The sequence below is a fragment of the Erythrolamprus reginae genome, chromosome Z (genome assembly GCF_031021105.1).
Source record: "Erythrolamprus reginae isolate rEryReg1 chromosome Z, rEryReg1.hap1, whole genome shotgun sequence".
NCBI classification, from domain to species: Eukaryota; Metazoa; Chordata; class Lepidosauria; order Squamata; family Dipsadidae; genus Erythrolamprus; species Erythrolamprus reginae.
In genome coordinates, this window is record NC_091963.1 from 123,577,880 (window position 1) to 123,601,308 (window position 23,429).

General features: G+C 48.6%; 1 pseudogene; it reads right to left on the reverse strand.

Moving 5' to 3' along the window:
* Positions 1 to 5,802: 5,802 nt before the first annotated feature.
* LOC139153129 (olfactory receptor 14A16-like) lies at positions 5,803 to 6,700 on the reverse strand (annotated as a pseudogene).
* Positions 6,701 to 23,429: the final 16,729 nt, after the last annotated feature.

The following is a 23,429-nucleotide window of genomic DNA, read 5'->3' on the forward strand; positions in this document are numbered from 1 at the left end:
TGGCATTGGACCAGATTACCTCCGGAACCGCCTGCTACCGCACGAATCCCAGCGACCGATAAGGTCCCACAGAGTTGGCCTTCTCTGGGTCCCGTTGACTAAACAATGTCATTTGGTGGGCCCCAGGGGAAGAGCCTTCTCTGTGGTGGCCCCGGCCCTCTGGAACCAACTCCCCCTGGAGATTAGAACTGCCCCCACCCTCCCTGTCTTTCATAAACTACTCAAGACTCATTTATACCGCCAGGCATGGGGGAGTTGAGATAGCCCTTCCCCCTAGGCCATTACAAGTTATGCATGGTATGTTTGTGTGTATGTTTGGTTTTATAATAGGGGTTTTAGTTGTTTTTTATTATTGGATTGTACATGTTGTTTTTATTATTGTTGTTAGCCACCCTGAGTCTACGGAGAGGGGCGGCATACAAATCCAATAAATTATTATTATTATTATTATTATTATTATTATTATTATTGTTGTTGTTGTTGTTTTAAACAAGTCAGTATTAACAATCCTCTTGGGTATGATAAGTATAGTTGGAAGAAATTTTTAATTACACAGAGTTATCCCCTCTTGAAGCAACATTTTCCTACAAAATAACTTCTGTTACTAGAAATTAATCAATTTTAAATGGGTAACTTATATTTTACTTGTACATTCTATTTACTTGTAAAATATTGTTACTTGCTTGATCAGAAGAAAAAGCCATGGTTCATTTGTTCTGAAAGTCTCTTCAACCCTTCCGCCCCTTCCCCAATGCTTCCTGTAGAGGAGGAGCTGTGATTGATTCGGCCTGCTGCCAATCAGGCAGCTGAGGGGTGTTGCCGGATGGACTGTAGCAAGAGCAGAAGCAGCCGTGCAAAGAAAAAAAACTTTGTGTTGCCAGAGCCATGAGGTTTCCTTCCTCCTTCCTTCCTCCGAACTGTACAGCTTTGGAAAATGCTGCACGGGAGTTTTCAGGTCAGTGAAGGTCAGTGACTCGTGTATAAGTTGAGGTTGGATTTTTCAGCATATTTTTACTTTTTCCTTGTTTTCCTCTTCTAAAATCTAGGTGTGTCTTATACGGAAGTGCGTCTTATACACAGAAAATATGGTAATTTTAATTTAATAAATGACAGACTAAGCAATTTTTCTTCACTTTGCAATTATAATAATCATATTCTTAAATCTTAAATTCCATTTCCAACCTACTCTAGTTTAATTTTAAGTATATGTTACATATTTATCTAATGCTACCCCCTTTTCTCTTTTTGTCAACTGGGTTCTCACAAATTTCCACACAGTCCATAATATTTCTTAGTACTTCTCTTTCTGTTGGTATTCTATTCAACTTCCAATTTTGTACATATACAAAAAATATTAATTTTTTCTGGCAATATACTGTAATAAATCTCGAAACAGGCTGATTCAAATTCTGGAGTTTATTGTCTGACAGGAAAGCTTTAACTAAACGGTTTCTAACTATCAAGTCTAGGCATGAATGTATCTGCAGGGAGACAGCGTCTCTAAGTATTTATACTGTTTGCCCCCAGCAACAGGCAACTTTGACAGTGCTACAATTTTGGCGCCGAATTAACAACCAATCAGAACAGGGTGTGCAAAACTATGAACTTCTGAATTATTCTCAGTAACTCATACTTAGCATACTTAACATATACCTAATAAAAATATTTCAGGTTTTAAGTCAATACTCTGTTTCAATATCTTCTTGATCTATATTTGTACCCCTAATCAATATTTTTTTGCTTCCATGCAAGTCCACCACATATGATAAAAGGAGTCAAGCTAATCTTCAGTCTTTTACCTTGCCAAATGAATTTTATTAATCTCATTAAAAAGATTTTATCTATTTTTATTAGTATCACTGAGAATAAAAAGAGTAAACATGGTAGTATGTTCATCGTAATTAATGCAATTTTGCCCATTAATGAAAATTGAAGAGTTTTCGATTTTCTGAAATCTTTCTCAATCTGTTTTTTGAGTTTAAAATTATTATCTTCTTTAAGTGTTGAACATCTTGTTGATAGTTGGATCCTCAAATATTTTACTTTTTTTGCTGTCTGTATATTTAATTTTTTAATCTTATCTTTATTTATTTTAAATCCAGTCAGCTCTCCACAATTCTCAATTTGATATAAAATTTTTGGTCATGAGTTGAGTGGATCTTCAGGTATAAATGCTATGCCATCCACAAATGCTTATAATTTATATTTTTCTTTTATAATTTTAAATCTTGTTATCTTCTTATCATCTCATATATTTAATAATAATAACAACAGAGTTGGAAGGAACCTTGGAGGTCTTCTAATCCAACACCTTGCTTGGGCAGAAGATCTTACACTGAAAGTTTAAAAACTTTCAGTGTTGGGACATTCACAACTTCTGGAGGCAAATTTTCCACTGATCAGGAATTATCTGTCAGAAATTTTCTTCTTAGTTCTAAGTTGCTTCTCTTCTTGCCCTACCCTCAGGTGCTTTGGAAGTAGCCTGACTTCCTCTTTTATGTGGCAATCCCTGAGATATTGGAACACTGCTATCATCTCCCTTAGTCTTTCCTTTCATTAAACTAGACATTGTAAGAGCTGATATTGAGTGGCTCTCAAGGCAGCAAGATGCGCGTACCATGCCTCTTGATTTCATCGATGGAATCTTCCCCAGCCTCCCAGTTAAGGGTGATTCACTCCCTCCTTAACCCAGGAGGGGGAACTTAGTAACGGACCCTTTCAGGGTAGTGCTGAGGATTTTAATGAGTTTTTTGCAGATAAAATTGCTGAGATCCAAAGAGACCTTGAGTATCACATTGCCATGCATGTCAGTCCTCCAGAGCAGCTCCACCCACTTTATCTCCCAAAGAGTGGAAGATTCCTAGGGGGCCTTGGTCCTGCCTTCATGTCCTTTCAGAGGTCACCAATCTTTGGTTCTGGTGGATGCCTACTCAGGCTGGGTTGAAATTGACTTCATGCCCACCACCATGGCAGAAGCCCTGATTCACTCTTTAACTAGGTGGTTTGCCATCCATGGCCTGCCAAGAATACTCATATCTGATAACAGGCCTCAATTTGCACCCACACATTTCCAACTGTTCCTTGCTTCTCTTGGCACTCACCAAGCCTTCTTGGCACCTGGTCAGCAATGGCTGGACTAAACATTCTATCAGGTCAGTGAAAGAAACCCTGAGCAAGCTGGAGGTGGATAATTGGCATGAAAAAATAGACCATTACTTGCTGACACAACACTCTACCCCCAATCCTCTGACACATCGGAGCCCAGCAGAGTTTTTGATGGGTTTTCGCCTAAGAACTAAATTAGACAGGGTGCACCCTGTTTGCTCCTGAGGGACTGATCAGCACAGATGAATCTAACAGGTGTTTGGGGTTTGGTGACTGAGTGCAAGGCAGAAATTTTGGGGGAGATGTGTGCTGATTACCAGCTACAGTAGTGGAAATAATGGAACCATCATATAGACTAGCTGGGTGGTCGTTTTCAAGAAAGTAGCTGACCCCAAGTTGCAGTTGAAGTTGAACTGGTGTGACCACAGTCAACCCCCAATTCCCCATCATAACCCTTTGGCAGCCTCTCCTAGAATGTCCAGTATTTGTCCTGGAGCTTTCACCACCATCTGGTTGTTTCCAGCTAAATCAACTTCTTTTCCAGGTTCTCCAGAATATCAGCTGGCAAACAGGACTCTTCTGGTTTTTGCAAAATCTCTCTGTCACTCCACTCTTCCATGCAGGCACCAGCACCCTTGGATGATTATGTGTATGCCTGCTCAGTGGGGAGGGGTGTTGCATCTTGGCATCTCCCTGGAGACAGCCAGAGTGCAGGGCCATTGGCTGACCCTGCAGTGGAAAAACACAAGCCTCTGATTGGCTGCCACAACTAACAGCTTTCTTCGCCCCGAGTCTGCAGAGAGGGGCGGCATACAAATCTAAATAAACAAATAAACAAACAAACAAACAAACAAACAAATAAATAAACAAATAAATAAATAAATAAATAAAAGAGGTTTCATTAAAAGGTTGGTTGGTATTGTAAGCGAGCCTGTTGTCTCTGCTTTGAAGAACCATCTATTGTAATAAATATATAGAAATCAATGAAAAAACTCACAAAGAAAACAGAGAAAATAAAATTTAAAAAGACTATGACAGAGAAACATTTTTAGAAAATCATTACATGCATCCTCAATATTACTGTTAATTTTTGTATTCATCAATGCATTGTTCCCTGCAATAATTAGGAGAGATTTTTCCTTTGTACTCTCTGCCATTTCTCCAGAGGAACTTATTAAACCCAGATGGCCAAGAAAGAGATTTCAGCCTGTTTCATATTTCAGTGTTTTTATTCTAATTAAAAAAGTAATAATTTCAAGATTTAAAAGTAGTCCAAAATTTTTTAAGTAATGTACAGATTAAGGTACAAGCATAAGAAGATATCTAAAGGCAAATTCTAGGAGGGCTGTCTTGCATCTGATAATTCTGAAGCTTTTACTGGGATGAATGAAAAAACAGTTCGAAAATGAAGAAATATTGAAATGAAGAAAAATTGAACATACCAGTGGAAGTGGTAGGAATGTATTGGGAAACCCAAGAAACATACACTCTGTATTTTTCATTGCTCTACTTGCTCCTAACCAGGTACTAACGATGTTCCCAGATCTTACTGGCTTGTAAGTTTTTTCATTGTTACTCTCTTTGAATAAGGTTTTTTTAAAGCCCTAACCAGGGGATAAAATAATGTGATGAAGCTAACAAGACTAAGGATGCTAGCCAGATGAATATCCGCTAAGCAGATCCCCCCCCCAAAATTTTTCTCTCCCAAAACTAAGTTGTACCGTATACTCTGAAAAATACAGTAAGTACTTGAATCTCCCCAGGGTTCAGTTTTAGCCCAGTGCTCTTCAATATATCCATAAATATATAGGGTTTTTTTTTTAAAAAAAGAGAAACTCATCAAATTGCAGAACACACCAAGATGGCAAGAATAGCCAAAACCTCAGTATAGAGGCTCAAAAGCCAAAAAGATCTATCTAACCAATTAAAATTCATTATAGGTAACAGTAAGGTTCTACAACTTAGGCAAGAAAAACAAACTTCACAGGAATAGACTAGGTCAAAAGTGGATCCCTTGGGTTCCGTTCAACTCTGTCATTCTATGAAATTATTTTTTAAAATATCCCATTTATGAAGGAAAGAATTAGAAGATAGCCTTTAATTGCACTACAAATTTCCAATCATTGGATGGGTGTTTTTGGTTTCCTGGAATGCTTGATGGCCTCAGGAAGATTTAGTTCCTGAGTTCTTACTGGCTCTTGGCAACCTCATTTCATCCCTGCTGGTATTTTATCTTCTTCTTATTTCACAAGCCGTGTTTAAATACACCATAGTTTTTAATATTATAAAAGTGTAATTCCAGTTAAACTTGAGTTGGTTTCTTGACTGGACTATTTCAAAAAGCTGATACCTACTCAAATTCATAATAAGATTCTGTTACTACACAGTTGTAGTATCAGTAGTATTTCATCAAAAGGGATCGTTATCAAAAACCCCAAAGTCATTTTGCCCGGTATATATTTTCCAAACTTATGGAATTCTAGAGCTGCCAAAAATTCATATTTATCAGCTGTAAACTAAATTGACAGTAATTAGAGAAGCAGGATTTTTGCAAATATCATCTCAAGTTCTATCATTCTCCTGTTTGAGAGGATGGATTTGCCTCCATCCCAAATATCCATTTAAATGTTTATTACTTTATCAAAAGAAAGAAAAGAATGAAAACATATATAAATATAAATGACATTAAATAATTCATTAAAACCTCCATAGTTGAGAAATTGCACATTTGATAGTCTTATTTCTCATGCTATAGATGATTGGATTGAACAAGGGTGGAAGGAGGGCATACAGAACAGTTAACCCAAAATCTAAATAAGATGGGGTGTTAGAAGAAGGTTTTATATAGGCAATGCATCCACTTAATACTAGCATACACACTACCATAAGATGGGGAATACAAGTGGATAAGGCTTTTTGCCTTCCTTTTTCGGAAGGGATTCTTAACACTGTCTTGAAGATCACTGCATAAGATGCAATTATAAAACTAAAACAACCTAATTCAGCAATGATACTAGCCACAAGAATTCCAACCTCAAGTAGATTTATGCCAGAGCAAGATAGTTTTAGTAAATGTGGAATATCACAGAAAAATTGGTTGACCACATTAGAACAATAAGAGATGGAAAAAGTACCAGTGGTATGCAGCATTCCATAGAGGAGACATATAACCCACATTATAATGATTATTTCAGTACAGTATTTCCAGTTCATCAGCATTTCATAGTGCAATGGATGGCAAATGGCAACATACCGATCATATGCCATGACTGTCAGGAGGGAAAAATCGGATGTTTCAAAAGAGATAAAGAGAAAGTATTGAGTAACACATCCAAAGTAAGAGATGTGTCTGGTGTCCATGAGAGAATTTGTCATTGATTTAGGAATAATGACTGATACAATCCCCAGGTCCAGTACAGCCAAATTCATGACTGTGCAGTCGATGGTCAGTAGCAACTGCAGAGATGATGAGAATATTTGTTGTTATGGTTGCCAGATATAACACAAAGAAGAAAAGGAAATGCAAAAGCTGCAGATGCCGGTTTTTTGAGAATTCCAGAAGTAGAAAGTAAGGCACTATGGTTTGATTCTCCATGTGTATTTATGTCAAGGCTGGCATAACTGTAAGGAAAGAAATTCAGTTAGATAAAATTTTGAAAGTGGCATTTTGATATGTGTGGAGAATAGAAAACACCAAGAAATGTAATTTACAGATGGAATGAACTGAAGATCAGCATGTGGAAAACAAATGAAAACAGCATAAGAATGATGGTCAGGGTAGGTATGTTTTAGTAGGGTTTTAATTAATGTTTTAATGTCACTTTTAAGAATTGTTTTTTACTTGTTGGAAGTCACTCAGAATCCTCTGGGAGTTGGGCAGAATATAAGTACAACAAACAAACAAACAAACAAACAATGATGTATGATGGGGTTAGAGAGCAGATGGTTTTCCATTTTTAGCTGTCTGTACTCAAGGACAAACTACCAATCTCACATTTTTCCATCTTTCCTCTTTTCAATTGTGTTAGCACATGTAGTGATCAAAACAGTTGGCTAGGGGTAGGACAAAATTGGTTTCGGTCCATTTTCATCAATGGAAGATTACTTGGAATAATTGGACCCATCATCATGTGTCTGCACTACTACTGGATTATGTAGTATTGGGAAATTGGAGATTTCCAATGTATGATGCTTTGTGCTTCCAGAAGAATGTAAATATAAAAATAATTTGCTATATCTCTTACTTGGAAATCTTGAGAGAACACATTTCCTCTTTATAATTTCTCTAGGAGCATTCATGTAAGTGATGGCAATATTTTGATTTCAATTTCCCTACCATATATTAGGCTAAAATAACATAATAAATTGCTTTCAAACTAGTACATAAAGACAATATTACTGTATTTAATTGCATCTGTTAAATAGAAATTGGTTGAATTTTAGCTACAATGCCACTGCTATTTTGATAGTTGGTGATAAAGACACAATTATACCACTGTTATATATATTTAAAGAAGGACCTCTAATATTAGCAGAATAAATTAATAAATCCCACTATCCAACAATCAGAAGGAAATGAAAACTCATTTGGAAAAGCTAGTATCCCATCAAACACAAACAATGGTTATAGAATGGTTTGGCCAAAAAATGAGACACAACCTATTGCACTTTTGAGTTCTGACATCTCAGCAGTTTTTTCAGCAATGTCAAATGTCATAGAAGCACATTTTCAACACTAATTTTTTAATTTGTTTAAAAACAGAAATAAAATCATATTTTACCATGCATTTCTTTTTACATACTGATAGATTACGATATGATTTTGCCAATGTTACTTCATCTGTTGGAGATCAGTTCATCCATGCAGGTTTGGTTCAACTTTTGACAAGTTATAACTCTTTTTCATTCTTCATAATTATCATGTGGAAAACGTACCAGTGTTAAATATATAGTAAATTAGGTTTTTTAAAGTCTGTAAAGAAATCTCACCAAATCTCTCTCTACCATTAAGTCAATGCTATCTCTAATTTTCATGTAGTGAAACATTTATCTGCAGTCATAGATATTTCTCTTCTGAATGTTTATTACTTTTGTTCAATTTCCCTCAAGAGACTTGTACACCAAAATGAAACTGACTTCTATGTGCTTATTAAAATGGTTAGCAAATATAAATAAAACTGACTTCTGTGTGCTCATTACCATAATTGACAATTAAGAACACAATAGCTTCCTCCAGGACCATTTATCATATCACATAGAATAATAATATATTCAGATTATTAACAGAATGGGTGCTGAGCGTGAATTGTGATAAGTGAAAAACAATCAAGTAAAAAGACATCCTTGACACATATGTCATCATTTGTGATTCTCTTCAACCTCCAACTTTTTCTTTTAAAAACTCACCCTCTATTCCACATGCCACTGGTATGGCAACAAGTTGACCTTGGTTAGGTATTTCCACATACCTAGAAGATGGATAATAATTGTAAATGGGAAAGGCCAAAAAGAAATGTGAAGAAACCTTCAGAAACCTAGTAGAATGCCAATAATCACACAATGAAATAATATAAGATAGGCGGAAACTAAACAAAGGGCAGCGCCGGACTTACCCGGCTGGCAGGCTTTGCTGGAGGGACCGGGAGACACGGTCCCTCATGGCGGCCGCCATCTTGGATCCCGGGCGAAGTCTCGCGATGCGAGACTTCACTCGGGAGATCAGGGCCTGATTGGTCAGGCTCCTGATTGGTCCGGGCGGGGCCTGCTTGCCCTATATAAGGGCGAGCAGGCCCGGGGCTCTCCCTTTTCGCCCGGACTGCACAGAAGAGCAGACGTTCGTTCGTCTGTTCCGGCGGCCATTTTGGTGGCGACCTCGTGCGAGGCGCCATTTTGTGGCCTGTGGTTTAAGCGAAGAGCCTTTCCTCTATCAGCGGAGCCAGCATCGGCTGGGCTCCGCTCCGGTTTGGAGCCTCATTGCCTGTTTTTGGGTGGTGGGGGGTGCTGCCTTCGGGTGGCCCCGCGGGCCCGCGGTGGTCTCTGGGTGGCTTGTGGCCTGGGATAAAGGCCTGGTGTCGGGCCTTGTTGCCCTCTGGGAGGGGGGATTAGCCTCTTGAGAGGGTTTTGCTCTGCGGAGGCCTGCTGCTTCAGGCAGGCCTTGCCCACGGGGTGCAGGGTACGTTGGTGGGGGGGCTTGGTCCTGCCCTATCCCTTCTTGTTAAAGCTAGATTTGTCGTTGCTGTAATGGCCCCTAACAAGCGGCCAGCTAAGGCCCTCCCGGCCCAACCAGTGGTGCGGCCTAGGAGGGCTGCCAGGCCGTCTGCCCGGGCTCGGGCTGCGGTGGAGGGCCCCCCGGGGGGGATCCCGGTGGGGGGGGTGGTAGGGTTTATGCCCACGGTCCCTCAACCCGAGGTGTCCCCTTCTCTCTCCTGGGCCAGGGTCCTGGAGCGGCTTGACGATTTGGAGAGGTGGCGGTCGGGGGCAGGCCCGGAGGGGCTTTCCTCGACTGCCACCGCAGCATGGGGCGCAGACCCCGAAGAGGAGTCGGCCCCAGAAGGGCAAGTGGCCCACAACGTGCAGATGGCTGGCACCGGGCAGACGGGCCGCACCGGGCAGATGGCCCAGTCTGGGCAGTGGTCATCGTTCCAGGGCCCAACCAGGATGGGCCCACCGTGGATGGCTTCTACCCCTTACGGGGCAGGTGAGGTTGCACCACATGTAGGCACATCACCGCTCCTGCCCATCCAGGGTCCCGGGTTCATCCCGCCAGCTTTGGGGGGTGGCAACAGCTTTATGGGGACTGCTGCAGGCACCTGTGGACAGGTCTGGTCCCCGCCGGCTCCGCCAGTGGGGGCGGCGGGGGTACCTGTCCCACCCGGGGCGGGGGTGGGGGGTTGGATCCCTCCTCCACCGGCCATTATGCCACCGGTCCCGTTCATGTATCCACCGGGGCTTGGGGTGCTGGGCTCGGGGGCCACCACGGTGTGGGACCCGTTCGCCAGCATCAAGCCTGGGGCCATCCCTTGTGGGTTGCCCGCGACGCCTTTAGGGTACCATCTTCACCCGTCAGTTAAGGAGGCAATCTGGCGGGGGGAGTATGTTGATCTTTTCTCCATTTTGAACAGGGAGGTCCCTAAACAGGACAAGGAGGTGGTCCCTGGGGAGAAGGTTAAAAAGACAAAGGTCACGAAATGCTTCAGCTCGTGGCTGTATGCCTTTCTGACCTTTGCGTCGGTGGTAATTCAGAGGCAGCCGGGTAGGGCCGCTGCCTTGCTGAAGTACATCGACCTTATAGCAAGGGCCCATTTTGAATATGGGGGCACCATATGGAGGCATTACGACAAGGGGTTCAGGATGCGTATTGCCCATGACCCCTACTTGCCTTGGGATATGGTGGTCCCGGACCTGTGGTTCCAGGCCACGCATATGTCAGGGAAGGAGGGCTGCGATAGGACCGATAGCGGTCACTTTATGGAAGAGGAGCCCGCGGCGCCCGCACCGGCCAAGGCCGTGGCGGGTGCCATTGGTAAAGGGGCCTCTTTGGTGTGTCACGAGTTCGCTGCAAAGGGGGCGTGTTTCCGTCCCATTTGCAGGTTTCGGCACGCCTGCGGGAGTTGTGGGGGGAACCATTCCGCAGCCGTGTGCCCCCGCCCCAAGAAGGGGATTGAAAAGAAAGGCTCGGGTCCCCCAAAGCCTCCCCCACCTGCTGGGGGAAAAGGGGCCCAGCCCAATTAATTTAATGGTGCTTGAGGGTTGGTTGGGTGACTACCACCCTCGCTCGAGAGCGGCCGCTCTCTTGCTAGGTTTTTCGGAGGGATTCAGGATCCCTTACATGGGTGTTAGGAGGGCCTTCATGTCTGACAACCTTAGGTCGGTTGTTGGTCATGAAGACATTGTTAGGGAGAAGATTCGGAAGGAGGTGGCCGAGGGCAGGGTCCTCGGGCCCTTCCCGGAGCCGCCCTTCCCGAATCTTCGTGTGTCTCCCTTAGGTGTGGTCCCCAAAAAGGCGAGTGGTGAATTTAGGTTGATTCACCATTTGTCTTTTCCAAAAGGGGAGTCAGTGAATGACTTCATTCCTGACGAGCTGTGTTCAGTCCGGTATGCATCCTTTGATGCAGCCGTGACTATGGTTAGGAAGTGTGGGGTGGGAGCCCTTATGGGTAAATGCGACATTAAGTCGGCATTCCGGCTCCTCCCCATACACCCAGACGACTTTGAGCTGTTGGGCTTCCATTTTGAGGGGGGTTATTACGTGGACAGAGCTTTGCCCATGGGGTGCTCTGTCTCGTGCTCGCTTTTCGAGAGTTTTAGCACCTTCTTGGAGTGGGCGCTCAGGAGGCAAAGTGGTCTGGGTACGGTCGTTCACTACCTTGATGATTTCCTGTTGGCGGGGCCTGCGCATTCAGAGCAATGTTTTGCGTTGATGCGGGACTTCGAAGCCCTTTGTGCTCAATTAGGGGTGCCTTTAGCCTCTGAGAAGACCGAAGGCCCCACCACCAGGATTACCTTTCTGGGTATTGAATTGGACTCAGTGGAGCAATCTTCTAGATTGCCCCTAGAGAAGTTGGTAAAGATTAAGCGGAAGCTTGATGAGGTCCTGGGCTGCCGGAAGGTGACCCTACGGCAGCTCCAGGAATTGGCAGGCATTCTTAATTTTGCCTGTCGGGTAGTTGTTCCTGGAAGGGCTTTTTCCAGGAGGTTGTACGATGCGATGAAGGGGCTCCGTTTGCCCCATCATCGTACCCGCCTTTGCGCTGGGGTCAGGGCTGACCTCGGCGTGTGGCGGGATTTTTTGGTCAGGTTTAATGGTTTGTCTTTCTGGAGGCACGAGCTTCTCTTGGAAGCTGGGTTGCAGCTCCGCTCTGACGCCGCGGGGACTTGTGGTTTCGGGGTGGTGTTAGGTGACCAGTGGTGCTGGTCGGCATGGCCTCCGGAATGGAGTGCCTCTTCGTTGGTTAAGGACCTGACGTTCCTGGAGCTCTTCCCCTTAATAGTGGCCTTAGAGCTTTGGGGGGAGCAGTTTAGGGACAAGACCGTGCACTTTTGGTGTGACAACCTAGCGGTTGTCCATGTGGTGAATGCCCTGTCCTCGAAAAGCGACAGGGTCATGCGGCTTGTCCGCCATTTTGTGCACAGGTCCTTGTCTCTAAACGCATTGTTTTTGGCTAAGCATGTCCCCGGGTTAGATAACGGGGTTGCTGATGCCTTGTCCCGTGGTCAGTTGTCCAGGTTTCGGAGCCTGGCCCCGTGGGCCCGAGAGTTGCCAGAAGCGTTCCCCAGCCACCTCTGGAGTCTGGGGGGGATCCAGAGTGGTGGAGAGACGAGGCATCCCGGGCAATCTCCTTGTCTGTAGCGCCCGGCACCCTCAGGGCATACCAGCGTGCAGGTAAGGAGTTTGGGGAGTTTAGGCAGGGCAGGGGTTACCAGCTTAGTTGGCCTGTCCCTGTAGAGCATTTGGCCGAGTTTTGCGTCCAACTTAGGCAGCGTGGCCTGTCAGTTAGGACGATCCGGTCCCGGTTAGCCGGCCTCGCCTTTCTGTCCAAGGCGGGGGGGTTTGCAGATCTTTCGGGTGACTTTCGCATCCGGAAGATGCTGGAAGGCTGGCTTAGGGAGCAGCCGGGGGCCCCAGGTGACACTCGTCAGGCTCTGACGGTGGAGCAGCTGTCTTTAATCAACGTGGTTTTTGACAGTCTGTGTTCCTCATTGTACGAGGCCCGTCTTTTTAGGGCAGCGGCCTGTGTCATGTTCTTTGGGGCCCTTCGGGTCAGCGAGGCCATGGCTTCGTCTCAGGCTGACACCTCGCTCCGAGCCTTCCAGTATGCTGATCTGGCCTTTAGACAAGGGGGGGTTTCCCTTGTAGTAAGGCGGTCTAAGACGGATCAGCTACACAGAGGGGTTACCATACAACTTAGTGCGGCCACCGACCAGTCGGTGTGTCCGGTGGCCGCGCTACAGCTTTATTGTGGTCTTCGGGGGTCGGGCCCGGGGTACCTGTTTAGACATTGGGATGGTACCCCTCTGACCCGTTTCCAGTTTTGGGCTTTAGTATCCAGGGCGATGGCCCAGGTGGGCATGGATCCCGCCGGTTATGGAACGCATTCGTTCTGTATCGGCGCCGCCACTAGCGCGGCTATTTCTGGTTTCCCGGCCCATCAGATTCGGGAGATCGGCCGCTGGCGGTCAGCGGCATATTTGGGTTATGTTAGGCCCGCTGAGGATCCTAGGCAGGGCTTAGGCTAGGTAACCTCTCTCTGTGTGTGTCCTCTTGCAGGTCCCCAGGCTAACACGAAACCGACGGCGCTGCTGTGTGGCCACAGCATGATTTTCTGGGCCGCCCGCGCGGCAGCCAGGAGCGCCATCGGGACCCACCTGTCCCTGGGGCAATGGGTCAATGTTACCTGGATGGGCCGGAGAGGTATGAGGTGGGAGGGTCTCCTACCGGCATTGCTGGGCGGTCAGCATTCTGTGGCTGCGCCCGGCAATATGGGGGGCGGCTCCTGGAGTCGTGCCCAAAGGGGTCTGGGTGGGCAGCGTCCTGTGGCCGCACCCAGGTGGCTGGTATTGCACTTAGGTGGCAATGACCTGTGCATACTGGGAGGCCTGGCGCTGATCATCCAGGCACGCGAAGACCTGCGAAGGCTTCGTGAGGTATGGCCCACCACGCAAGTGGTGTGGTCAGAAATATTACCTAGGCTTGTGTGGAGGGATGCCTCTTCTCTTAGGGCCATTCACCGGGCTAGGCGACGGGTGAATAGGGCTATGGGAAAAACGGTTAGGGAATTGGGTGGAGTGGTAGTACCCCATCCCCTTATCTCAATAGACCGGCCATGGCTTTACCGGGATGATGGCGTTCACCTGTCTGATCGGGGGAACGCCATCTTCTTACAGGACCTGCAGTGGTCTCTGCGTGAGCTGGCGCAGCTAGAGGGGGGAGTCGGGGGGCCAAGATAGAGATCTGACCCCCACTCCTGTGGCAGGTTAGGGGCGGAAAACTGGGTGGTTTAGCAACCGCGCGTTCTCCCTTGGGCATCTTTGGGGATGATTGACAGGTTCTCTGCAAGCTCATGGAGGGAGTTTCTGCCTGAGCAGCTGGGGGGAACCTGTCTTTGGGTCCTGCACCTTTAATTCCCCGATTCGGGTTAGCCGGTGGGACCCCCCTCATGCACAGCATGGCAGGAAAAGGTCGCAGGTGACGGCCTGGCCCTCACCTGGACCTTGCATCGAGATACGCCCATGAGTTGCCCAGGAATGTTTTGTTGGCATAACGTCATTTCCGCCCCGGAAGTAGTTGTTTGACCCTGCAGGTCCATTTCCGGGTCATAGTTGTTTATGCTAATTTATGCAAAGTATTTGAATAAATTATGCAAATTTATGTTAATAAAAATGACCCAATTTAAATCCAGCTCTGGTGTCCGTGTCGTTACTCCGTCTCTCCAGCAAGAGAGAAGTAACTTAGAACTAAGGAGAAATTTCCTGGCAGTCAGAACAGTTAATCAGTGGAACAACTTGCCTCCATAAGTTGTAAATGCCCCAATACTGAAAGTTTTTAAGCTGATGTTGGATAAATGCTTCAAACGTTCAACTATCATCCCAGTGCCGAAGAAGTCCTCCATCAAGGAACTGAATGACTACAGACCAGTTTATTTATTTATTTATTAGATTTGTATGCCGCCCCTCTCCGAAGACTCTAACATCTAACATCTATAGTTATGAAAACCTTTGAAAGGCTAGTGATGTTCCATTTAAAAACCATCACAGATCCACTATTAGACCCCCCTGAAATTTGCATACCGAGCAAATAGATCAACAGATGATGCTGCTAATATGGCTCTACACTACATCCATCAACATCTTGAATCTCCAATGACCTACGCTAGGGTCCTCTTTGTAGATTTCAGTTCAGCATTCAATACCATCATACCAGACATTCTCTTAACCAAACTAAATCAGCTAGCGGTACCTGAACACATTTGTAAGTGGATCACAAGCTTCCTAACAGACAGGAAGCAGCAGGTGAAGCTAGGAAAAATCACATCAGATACATGTACAATTAGCACAGGTGCCCCCCAAGGCTGTGTACTCCCACCACTTCTCTCTATACACTAATGACTGCATCTCAAAAGATCCATCTGTTAAACTACTGAAGTTTGCAGATGATACAACAGTTATTGGACTCATTCGAGACAATGATGAATCCGCATACAGATGGGAAGTTGAACAACTATTGGGCCACACCAATTGAAGGCAGGCACGGCATAGGTGGATAGTGCACTTGAATGTTCCATGCAAGGCAGGCAAGGGAGATGATGCCACCACTTCCACTGCTGCTGCTTCTAGCAGCGAGGGTCACAGATTCTGCCACATTGGCTGCCTCCAGCAAAGGGGGCAGGAAGAATGGGAAGAGGATCTGAAACTTTCTAGTGGGATGCTGAGTGGGGCTGGGCTGCCCCACCTATTTAAACCACCTGCTTCATTTTAAGAAGGCAGGGGCAGCCCAGCTCTGCTCAGCATCCCACTAGAAAGTTTCAGATCCCCTACCAGTTCTTCCTGCCCCCACTGCCAGACATAGCCAAGGCAGTGTAATCCATGATCCTCGTCACTGGAAGAAGCAGCAGTAGCGGCATCATACACAGAGAGCTGCCAGCTCCAATATTTGTCTGGCAGAATTGATTGTCACTAGGTATTTAATTTAATTTAATTTATTTGACTTCTATGCTGCCCAATCCCATAGGACTCAGGCCTTACAACAATAAAAAACTATCCAATAGTACAATACAAAAAAGAAGTTGAACAACTATAGTAAATAAAACCCCATTACTCAAACAATCCATTAAAAACCCCAATCAATCTAACAACATACATACCAAACAAACATAATTTGGGCACATTGGATGATAACTTCATCCCCCCCCCCCAAGATCTATCGACAAAGCTAGGTTTAAACAGCTTTTTGGAAAGCCAGTAAAGTGGGCACCCTCTCTCTCTCTCTCTCTCTCATGCTTTATCTTTGTCCTCATTCCTGTTGCATTATTGGACAGAGCAATGCAGTCAGGGCAGGGCCACTGCCAGCTGCTCTCACCCTCCGGTGGCCAAAACACCCAGATGCCCAAATGCCAGCTCTCTTTGCCTTTTCCCCAAATATCGGGTCGCTTCTTCCTCTCGTCTCTGTTCTCACTCACGACCTGTTGCTGATGGCTCACATAGGCACTGCCGACACTGCCACTGCCAGACAGTGGTTCAAAGTTGGAATTTGGCGAGCTGGAAAATGAGGCAAAGGCTCAGTGTCAACAGGTATTTGATCAGTAGGCAAAACGGCCTCTTATCCCACCACACTCTCTGCTACGGCCCCCATCTTCCATCTCTGTCTCCCTCCAATATAACTGCCCAGCTCTTTCTGTAAATACTGCAGCGTAGCTAACCGGTGTAAGTCCCAAAAAACACTCTATCATACAACAGTCTGGCATAACAAGGGAGTGGGCAAAAAAGTTCTTGCTTGGTCTCAAAAAGCTGTCAATTCACTGTAGTCCATGACAGCATTCATTCTCCATAGCCGCCACCACTGCCACTGGAACCAGAAGTTGTAAAGAGAATTCTGGGAATTCTGAAAAGAATTCTGAAGAGAATTATTATTATTATTTATTAGATTTGTATGCCGCCCCTCTCCGAAGACTCGGGGTGGCTCATTTTGGGAGTTCTGAAAAGAATTAGGAAGAGAATCCTGGGAGTTCTGAACAAAATTTTGGGAGTTCTAAAAATAATTCTGAATATAATGCTGAGAGTTCTGAATAGAATTCTGGGAATGCTGAAAAGATTTCTGAAGACAATTCTAGGAGTTTTGAAAAGAATTCTGAAGACAATTCTGGGAATTATGAAGAGATATAACAATATCATGATTGCTTATTGCAGAAGAGACGGAGTAACGACTCGGACACAAGAGCTGGATTTAAACTTGGGTCATTTTTATTATAATAAATTTGCATAATTTATTAATTAAATTAGCATGAATTAGCATAAATTTGCATAATCAACATACTTAACTATGACCCGGAACCAAATGGACCTGCAGGGTCAAACAAACACTTCCGGGGCGGAAATGACGTAAAAGGTCAACATTCCTGGGCAACTATGGGCGTAATCGATGCTGGTCCAGGTGAGGGACCTCTCCCTCACCTGAGACCCTGCCATACACTCGCATGAGGGGGGTCCCGCCGGATCACCCCTACCCTGGGACTTCAATAGCGGGACCCAAAGACAGGTTCCCCCCAAGTGCGCAGGTAGCACCCACCATGGTCTTGGAGAGAACCTGTCAATCATCCCCAAAGATGCCCAAGGGAGAACGCGCAGTTGCTGAAACCACCCAGATTTCCGCCCCTAACCTGCCTACCCAATGACCAGAGGTAAGCCAATTAACCTAATTAAATGCAAACACCCCCTAACCGCACATCCATCTCCCCAGTGTGGAATGGGCGAAAAAACAGCCTGGCCTAATGGGCGAAGCTGCAAAAAATTCCCATTCGGCCCCCGCAGGCGACCCCTAGGCACACTGCAAAATAGGGAAGGGCGGGTGGGTGTCTGCTCAGGCAACCAGGTCCGGGCGAAAAGGCTGTTTCCCGGCCTGCTGCCCCTTAAATAGGGCCAGCAGGCCCCGCCCAGACCTGTCGTCATGCCCAGCCCGTGGGCAGGGCATTCCCGGCCGAAATCTCGTCTCGCGAGATTTCGGCCGAAAACAAGATGGCGGCCGCCATCTGAAGGGTCCGAGTCTGCCCGGCCCTTCAGCAACATCGCCGTGGGGCCGGTGAGTCAGCCGGCGTTATTGCAGAAGAGACGGAGTAACGACTCGGACACAAGAGCTGGATTTAAACTTGGGTCATTTTTATTATAATAAATTTGCATAATTTATTAATTAAATTAGCATGAATTAGCATAAATTTGCATAATCAACATACTTAACTATGACCCGGAACCAAATGGACCTGCAGGGTCAAACAAACACTTCCGGGGCGGAAATGACGTAAAAGGTCAACATTCCTGGGCAACTATGGGCGTAATCGATGCTGGTCCAGGTGAGGGACCTCTCCCTCACCTGAGACCCTGCCATACACTCGCATGAGGGGGGTCCCGCCGGCTCACCCCTACCCTGGGACTTCAATAGCGGGACCCAAAGACAGGTTCCCCCCAAGTGCGCAGGTAGCACCCACCATGGTCTTGGAGAGAACCTGTCAATCATCCCCAAAGATGCCCAAGGGAGAACGCGCAGTTGCTGAAACCACCCAGATTTCCGCCCCTAACCTGCCACGGAGCGGGGGTCAGATCTCTATCTTGGCCCCCCGACTCCCCCCTCTATCTGCGCCAGCTCACGCAGAGACCTCTGCAGGTCCTGTAAGAAAATGGCGTTCCCCTGTTCTGACAGGTGAACGCCATCGGCCCGGTAAAGCCACGGCCGATCTACAGTGATGAGGGGATGGGCAACTACAATCCCCCCTAATTCTTTGACAGTCTTTCCCACGGCCTTATTCACCCTACGTCTAACCCGGTGGATGGCCCTAAGGGAAATGGCGTCCCTCCAAACGATCCGTGGGAGGATCTCTGACCACACCACTTGCGTGGTGGGCCATACCGTGCGAAGCCGCCGCAGGTCTTCGCGCGCCTGGACGATCAACGGTAGACCGCCAAGCAGGCATAGGTCATTGCCACCGAGGTGCAAGACCAGCCATCTGGGTGCGGCTATGGGCTGCCGACCACCCAGTCCCATCTGGGCGCGACCCTGGGTAGCCGCCCGCCCAGCAGCGCCGGGTACCGCCCTGAGATGCTGCGTACCCAGCAGCGTCGGTAGGAGGCCCTCCCACCGCATACCCCTCCGGCCCATCCAAACAACATTGACCCACCGTCCCAACGACAGCTGGGTCCCGATGGCACTTCTGGCTGCTGAGCGGCCGGCCCAGAAGACCATGCTGTGGCCACACAGCAGCGCCGTCGGTTTCTGCCTGGACTGGGAACCTGGAAGAGGACACACACAGAGAGGTTACCTAGCCTAAACCCTGCCCCGGATCCTCAGCGGGCCTGACATAACCCAAATATGCCGCTGACCGCCAGCGGCCGATCTCCTGAATCCGTTGGGCCGGGAGACCAGAAAGTGCCGCGCTAGTGGCGGCGCCGATACGGAACGAATGCGTTCCATAGCCGGCGGGATCCATGCCTACCTGAGACATAGCCTTAGACACTATCGCCCAGAATTGATACCGGGTCAGGGGGGAACCATCCTGGTGTATAAAAAGGTACCCACGCCCTGACCCACGCAAAACACAAAATTGCTGCAAAGCAGCCACCGGGCAAACAGACTTATCGGTGGCTGCACTAAGTTCAAGTCTAACCCCTCTGTGTAACTGATCTGTCTTGGAGTGTCTCACCAAAAGAGAGACACCCCCCTGTCTAAAGGACAGATCAGCGAGCTGGAAGGCACGGAGCGACAAGTCAGACTGCGAGGAGGCCATTGCCTCGCTGACCCTGAGGGCCCCGAAAAACATAACGCAAGTCGCTGCCCTGAACAGCCGAGCCTCGTAAGGAGAGGCGCACAGACTGCCAAACGTCTGATTAATCAGAGACAGCTGCTGAACCGTCAGGGCCCGACGAGTGTCAGCGGGAAACCCCTGTCGCTCCCTCACCCAACCTTCCAGCATCCTCCGGATGCGAAAATCACCCGTAAAATCACCAAACCCCCCCGCCTTGGACAGAAAGGCGAGGCCGGCTAACCTAGCCCTGATAGTCCTCACTGAAAGGCCACGCCCCTTCAGCAGGACACAGAATTCAGCTAGGTGCTCAACCGGGGCAGGCCAGCAATGGGGGTAACCCTTACCCAGCCTGAAATCCCCAAACTCCTTACCTGCACGCTGATAAGCTCGCAGGGTACTAGGAGCTACCGATAAGGCGATCGCCCTGGAGGCCTCGTCTCTCCAGCTCTCGAGAGCCCGCCCAGGCTCCACAGGTGGGCTGGAAACACCTCCGGCGACTCTGGGGCCCACGGGGCCAGGGTCCGAAACCTGGACAACTGACCACGGGACAAGGCGTCAGCCACCCCGTTATCTAAACCAGGGACGTGCCTAGCCAAAAACAAGGCGTTCAAAGACAAGGACCTGTGCACAAAATGGCGGACAAGCCGCATCACCCTGTCACTCTTGGAGGACAGGGCGTTCACAACATGGACAACCGCTAGATTGTCACACCAAAAATGCACAGTCTTATCCCTGAACTGCTCCCCCCAGAGCTCTAAGGCCACTATTAAGGGGAAAAGCTCCAAAAAGGTTAAGTCCTTAACCAATGAACAGGCACTCCATTCCGGAGGCCATGCCGACCAGCACCACTGGTCACCTAACACTACCCCAAAACCGCAAGTCCCTGCGGCGTCGGAACACAGCTGCAGCTCCGCTTCCAAAAGAAGCTCCTGCCGCCAAAACGACAACCCGTTAAAACGTTCCAAAAACTCCCGCCACACGCAGAGGTCAGCCCTGACCCCTGCACATAAGCGGGTACGATGGTGGGGCAAACTCAGCCCCTTCATCGCATCATACAACCGGCGAGAAAAAGCCCTACCAGGCACCACTACCCGACAGCCAAAATTAAGAATCCCAGCCAACTCCTGGAGCTGCCGAAGAGTAACCTTCCTGCAGCCCAGGACCGCCTCAAGCTTGGACCTGATCTTAATCAACTTATCCAGGGGCAATCTGGAAGATTGCTCCACTGAATCCAATTCAATACCCAGGAAGGTAATCCTGGTGGCAGGGCCTTCGGTCTTCTCGGAGGCTAAAGGCACCCCCAATTGAGCACAAAGGGCTTCGAAGTCCCGCATCAAAGCAAAGCATTGCTCCGATTGCGCAGGCCCGGCCATCAAGAAATCATCAAGGTAATGAACGACAGACCCCAGGCCACTCCGCCTCCTGAGCACCCACTCGAGGAAGGTACTAAAGCTCTCAAAGAGGGAGCAGGAAATAGAGCAGCCCATCGGCAATGCCCTATCCACGTAAAACCCACCTTCGAAATGGAAGCCCAGCAGCTCGAAGTCGCCTGGGTGAATGGGGAGGAGCCGAAATGCCGACTTAATGTCGCATTTACCCATAAGGGCTCCCACCCCACACTCCCTAACCATAGCCACGGCCGCATCAAAGGATGCGTACCGGACGGAACAAAGCTCGTCAGGAATGAAGTCATTCACTGACTCCCCTTTTGGAAAAGACAAATGGTGAATCAACCTAAATTCACCACTCGCCTTTTTGGGGACCACACCTAAGGGGGACACACGAAGATTCGGAAAGGGCGGCTCCGGGAAGGGCCCAAGGACCCTGCCCTCAGCCACCTCCTTTCGAATCTTAGCCCGTACAATGTCTTCATGTCCGACAACCGACCTGAGGTTGTCGGACATGAAGGCCCTCCTAACGCCCACGTAAGGGATCCTAAATCCCTCGGAGAAGCCCCTCAAGAGCAACTCGGCTCTCGGGCGAGGGTGGTAGTCGATCAACCAACCCTCAAGCACAGAAACATTAATTGGGCTGGGCCCCTTTTCCCCCAGCTGGTGGGGGAGGTTTTCCTGGACCCCCGCCCTTCTTCTCCGCCCCTTTCTTGGGGCGGGGACAGACTGAAGCTGCATGGGACCCCCCACAATTCCCGCAGGCATGCTTGTACTTACAAAAGGGACGAAAACACGCCCCTTTTGCAGCAAACTCATGACAAGCGGGCGAGGCCCCCTTGCCAGCCACACCAGGAGTCGCCTTGGCCGGCGAAGCCGCGCCGGGCTCCTCCTCCATAAAGTGCCCACTATCCGTGCGCTCACACCCTTCCTTCCCGGACATATGCGTGGCCCGGAACCACAGGTCCGGGACCACCATATCCCACGGCAAGTTGGGCTCCACAGACATCCTCATGCGGAAACCCTTATCATAATGGCGCCAGATGGTGCCCTTATATTCAAAGTGGGCCCTGGCAATTAAGTCTATATACTTAAACATGGCAGAGGCCATAGCCGGCTGCCGTTGGATCACTACCGACCCATAGGTAAGAAAGGCATACAGCCAGGAGCTGAAGCATTTCGTTACCTTGGTCTTCTTCGTTTTCTCCCCCGGGACAATCTCTTTCTCCTGCTTGGGAACCTCGCGGTTCAAAAGCGAAAAAAGATCGACGTATTCGCCCCGCCAAATAGCCTCCTTGACCGACGGGTGAAGGTGGCATCCTAGAGGGGTGGACGGCAGCCCGCACGGAATGGCCCCCGCTTTAATACAAGCGAAGGGGTCCCATACCGAGTTGGCCGCCACACCAAAAACACCCGCCCCATGGGGGTAGGGGAAAACCGGGAGCGGGGGCATGACAGGAGGGGCCGGAGGAACCCACCCCCCTGCCCCTGGCACCGCTGGTGTCCCCGCAGGACCCGTCCCAGACAATGGAGCAGCGCTGGCCGCCGGCGGCCCCGGAGGAGGAACCGGCGGAGCCCACACCTGCCCGCAGGTGCCCGCGGGGGACCCCAAAAAGCTGGACCCACTCCCGACCCCCGCCGGGGGAAAACCCGGGGCGGGGGGAGGAAGAAAAGACAGAGATGTGGTGTGTGGTGCAGCCTCACCTGCCCCGTACGGGGTTGAAGACATCCACGGGGGGCCCAATGGTGTGGGGCCCGGGAAAGCCGCCATCGGCCCTGCAGGGGCCTGCCGTCCGAACGGAGCCGGCTGCCCAGCCTGGGCCGCCGCCGGATCTCTCCCCAACGCCGCAGGCACTTGATCGCTGGACACTCCGGGGACCGCACCGCTCCTCCACTGCTCGAGCTCATCGAGCCTCTCCAACACCCTGGCCCAAGACATAGCAGGAGAAAAATCAGGTTGAGGGGTAGGAGGCAACGAGACCACCCCCCCCCTGTTCAGGGACCACCCCAGCAGTCCCCTCCCTGCTGGCCCGGGCCCGGGCAGAAGGCCTAAGGGCCCTCCTGGGGCGCGCTGCTGGCGGAGCCATAGGAGCAGTGGCAGGCCTCTTCTTAGGAGCCATCACACTTTCCCCTTAGGTAAGCAATAAGCCACTAAAACCACCTAGGCCGAAACCCACAGCACGAGTGGCAGGCCCAACTCCCCCCACAGGGCCCTACCTAGGGCCTGGGAGCCCCTGCTACCCCTATTAACCCCTGTATTGGGTATAACAGTACAATTATAAATATATATTGACACAGTATTTATTGATTAATGTATTATTATGATGGCAAACCTCCCTGCACAGGCAGGCCTTAGAGGCCTGCAATCCAGGAACACCCCCCGCCCAAGACCGGGGGCCCAAACCCAACACCCCCACCGCGCCCTCCTCCC